General features: G+C 42.3%; 1 long non-coding RNA gene across 28 annotated transcripts in view; it reads left to right on the top strand.

Annotated features, from left to right (window-relative positions):
• Nucleotides 1-2,858: 2,858 nt before the first annotated feature.
• LOC127006200 (uncharacterized) overlaps nucleotides 2,859-4,625 on the top strand; it is a 2,843-nt gene continuing 1,076 nt past the window's right edge. For 4 of the 28 annotated variants that reach the window (XR_007759203.1, XR_007759201.1, XR_007759198.1 and 1 more), the window contains exons 1-5: nucleotides 2,859-3,240; nucleotides 3,395-3,504; nucleotides 3,568-3,655; nucleotides 4,096-4,271; nucleotides 4,382-4,535. This is a non-coding gene — a long non-coding RNA (uncharacterized LOC127006200). Of the gene's footprint in view, nucleotides 3,241-3,350; nucleotides 3,527-3,567; nucleotides 3,700-3,875; nucleotides 3,920-3,941; nucleotides 3,986-4,095; nucleotides 4,272-4,381; nucleotides 4,558-4,625 lie in introns of all 28 variants that reach the window. The other 24 variants (XR_007759204.1, XR_007759206.1, XR_007759202.1 and 21 more) reach the window with 24 other exon arrangements.

Here is a 4,625-nt window from a genome sequence, read left to right as displayed (position 1 = left end):
TACTGGGTTAATAACTGGGGACTGGGGGAATCACTGGGACTGGGATGGTTACTGGGTTAATAACTGGGGACTGGGGGAATCACTGGGACTGGGATGGTTACTGGGTTAATAACTGGGGACTGGGGGAATCACTGGGACTGGGATTGTTACTGGGTTAATAACTGGGGACTGGGGGAATCACTGGGACTGGGATGGTTACTGGGTTAATAACTGGGGACTGGGGGAATCATTGGAACTGGGATGGTTACTGGGTTAATAACTGGGGACTGGGGAATCACTGGGACTTGGTGGGATTGCTGGGTACTAGGGGGGGATTACTGGGGACTGGGGATTACAACTGTGGATTACTGGGAAAGGGGGTTTGATAGGTCTAGTATACTCTAGTCCATCCATATTAGGAAGTCACTTTGGGCGCGGTCTCCTAAGACTATAACGAAGTCGCAAGTTGCTAAACCTTCCTTTTTAAAGACTAAACTTCTTATTTTTAGCTGTTAACTACTTCTACACTAATTTCAAATACTCTATATAGATTTAATTCTATAAATATATAGCTTTTATGAACAATTTATTTTTTGAGGATTAAAACAGTGACTTTGTATAAATCGCATAAGACTTGGTGACGCTGTTTTTGCGACGTTGACAAATGAAGTGACCCGAAGTCAGACCGAGTCACTCTTGGAGGGTCACCTCATGGGGCCACTAACCAGCCATGGCATCGTGCCCTGCGACATAGAGCCACACCTAAAGGGTTTCATAAAATAGACGGACTACAGTGTGTTCCGAAGGGGAGTTTACAAGGGAGCGTCTGTGTTTCTGGGGAAAGATGGGAAAGGGATGATGATGACGATGATATTTCTTGTCTTTTTTTTCTTACTTCTTTGGTCCATTCTTTTCTTCCCTACTCCCTACCCCTCTTCCCCTCCCCTCTCTCTCTCTCTCTCTCTCTCTCTCTCTCTCTCTCTCTCTCTCTCTCTCTGCACCCCTCCCCAACTAACCCCCTACCAGTCAGAAACCAATCTTGTACCCTGCCAACCCAAACCAATCTCACAATACCCCAACCCAACACAGTACCAACCGAACCTCAACCCAACCCTGTACCCACCAAACCTCAACCAAACCTGCACCTCAACCAACCCTGTACCAACCAAACCTCAACCAACCCTGTACCTAAACCAACCCTGTACCAACCAAACCTCTACCAACCCTGTACCTCAACCAACCCTGTACTAACCAAACCTCTACCAACCCCTAACTCATCCTCCTCTCCCTCTCCCTCTCCCCCCCCCCCCAGCCAACCCCCACTACCTGGCCGCCAGCACTGTGCCCATGATTGAGAGCAACCACGCCGGCGAGGATGTGGTGCTCTACGCCCTTGGCCCCCACGCCCACCTCTTCACCGGCATCCACGAGAACGCCTACATCCCCCACGCCCTCAGGTGAGACACACACACACACACCACCTTTGCCAGATTATCGTATTCACCACATTGTATTTATCATTTTTAAGCCTCAAACTCTCGTACCTGGACAAATAATGATAGAAAATTAAAGTTAGCGTTAAAGTTGTTATTTATTGATGCTCTTTTTTTTTCTTTTTTTTTGCCATAGTTATCGGTCCGAAACTACGAAATTCAATGCGATGAGTACGATACTTTGGCAACGCTGACACACACACACACACACACACACATATATATATTGACGTATAGGTAAACACATACACATATATACACATTGGCATTCAAATAATCACACACACACACACACACACACACACACACACACACACACACACACACACATATATATATATTGACGTATAGGTAAACACATACACATATATACACATTGGCTTTAAAATAATAACACACACACACACACACACACACACACACACACACACAGATATATATATTGACGTATAGGTAAACACATACATATATATATACACATTGGCATTCAAATAATCACACACACACACACACACACACACACACACACACACACACACACACACACACACACACACACACACACATGGGTAGATACATACATACATACCCTCAGGTGGATAGACAGGTAATGCCATACATACATACATACATACATACATACATACACGATTGATTAGGTATACATCCCCCTAGACACACACACACACACACACACACACACACACACACACACACACACACACACACATCAATAATAATAATAATAATAATAATAATAATAATAATAATAATAATAATAATAATAATAATAATAATAATAATAATAATAATAATAATAACAATAATAATAATAATTTCAGATACGCCTCCTGTGTTGGTTCCGGTTTGCACTTCTGTGACGCCAAGGAGGAAAAGGAGGACAGGAGGAGGGAAGAGGAGGAGGAGGTAGTGGCCGAGGAGGAGGAAGAGGAGGGAGAGAGCGAGGAGGAGGAAGAAGAGGAGGAGGATGAGAGCAAGAATGAGGTGGAGGAGCGGAAGGAAGAGAGGAGGAAGAGGAGGATGAGGAGAAGGAGGAGGATGCAGGAGGAATAGAGAAACACACACACACACACACACACACACACACACACACACACACACACACACACACACACACACACACACACACACACTAATTTAAGATTAATAAAATTATTGTTATCAGTATATTTCGCTTTTAATCAATCCATTTCCTCTTATTTTCCTTCACTGAATATCTATGCAAATCTATGTAAATCTTCTAATTACTAATCTTCTTTTTCTTTTTCTTCTTCTTCTTCTCTTATTATTATCATTTTCTTTATTCGTATCAGTTTTTTTTAATTATACATGTACGTAATTATATGGCCTCTAATACCAGTAATTATATGGTCTCTAATACCAGTAATTATAGTAGCAGTAACAATATTAATAATGATGACAATAATAATAATAGTCGCAATAGGTATTACTGCAATATTCACTCTCATCCCTTCGTTGGTTGATACGCGTTTCCGATAGATTATTCCAAGGTGCTAATCATTCCTTCGATATCCCTTTCCGTTGCGAATTGCTCGTCTCTGAGATCTGAACTTCCAACTTGAGCGGCGATAGGTTAGAAATTTAGCGGCGATAGGTTACTACTTTAGCGGCGATAGGTTATTACTTTAGCGGCGATAGGTTACTACTTTAGCGGCGATAGGTTACTACTTTAGCGGCGATAGGTTATTACTTTAGCGGCGATAGGTTACTACTTTAGCGGCGATAGGTTAGAAATTTAGCGGCGATAGGTTACTACTTTAGCGGCGATAGGTTATTACTTTAGCGGCGATAGGTTATTACTTTAGCGGCGATAGGTTATTACTTTAGCGGCGATAGGTTATTACTTTAGCGGCGATAGGTTATTACTTTAGCGGCGATAGGTTACTACTTTAGCGGCGATAGGTTACTACTTTAGCGGCGATAGGTTATTACTTTAGCGGCGATAGGTTATTACTTTAGCGGCGATAGGTTATTACTTTAGCGGCGATAGGTTATTACTTTAGCGGCGATAGGTTACTTTAGCGGCGATAGGTTATTACTTTAGCGGCGATAGGTTACTACTTTAGCGGCGATAGGTTATTACTTTAGCGGCGATAGGTTACTACTTTAGCGGCGATAGGTTACTACTTTAGCGGCGATAGGTTATTACTTTAGCGGCGATAGGTTACTACTTTAGCGGCGATAGGTTATTACTTTAGCGGCGATAGATTACTACTTTAGCGGCGATAGGTTATTACTTTAGCGGCGATAGGTTATTACTTTAGCGGCGATAGATTACTACTTTAGCGGCGATAGGTTATTACTTTAGCGGCGATAGGTTATTACTTTAGCGGCGATAGGTTATTACTGTAGCGGCGATAGATTACTACTTTAGCGGCGATAGGTTATTACTTTAGCGGCGATAGGTTATTACTTTAGCGGCGATAGATTACTACTTTAGCGGCGATAGGTTATTACTTTAGCGGCGATAGGTTATTACTTTAGCGGCGATAGATTACTACTTTAGCGGCGATAGGTTACTAATTTAGCGGCGATAGATTACTACTTTAGCGGCGATAGGTTACTAATTTAGCGGCGATAGATTACTACTTTAGCGGCGATAGATTACTACTTTAGCGGTGATAGGTTACTACTTTAGCGGCGATAGATTACTACTTTAGCGGCGATAGGTTACTACTTTAGCGGCGATAGATTACTACTTTAGCGGCGATAGGTTATTACTTTAGCGGCGATAGGTTATTACTTTAGCGGCGATAGGTTATTACTTTAGCGGCGATAGGTTATTACTTTAGCGGCGATAGGTTACTACTTTAGCGGCGATAAATTACTACTTTAGCGGCGATTGGTTATTACTTTAACGGCGATAGGTTACTACTTTAGCGGCGATAGGTTACTACTTTAGCGGCGATAGGTTATTACTTTAGCGGCGATAGGTTATTACTTTAGCGGCGATAGGTTATTACTTTAGCGGCGATAGGTTACTACTTTAGCGGCGATAGGTTATTACTTTAGCGGCGATAGGTTACTACTTTAGCGGCGATATGTTACTACGTTAGCGGCGCTAGGTTATTACTTTAGCGGCGATATGTTACTTTAGCGGCGATAGGTTAT

This window comes from Eriocheir sinensis, chromosome 32 (genome assembly GCF_024679095.1).
Source record: "Eriocheir sinensis breed Jianghai 21 chromosome 32, ASM2467909v1, whole genome shotgun sequence".
Lineage (NCBI taxonomy): Eukaryota > Metazoa > Arthropoda > Malacostraca > Decapoda > Varunidae > Eriocheir > Eriocheir sinensis.
The sequence above is the reverse complement of the archived record's forward strand: the minus strand, read 5'-3'. Positions and strand labels throughout refer to the sequence as shown.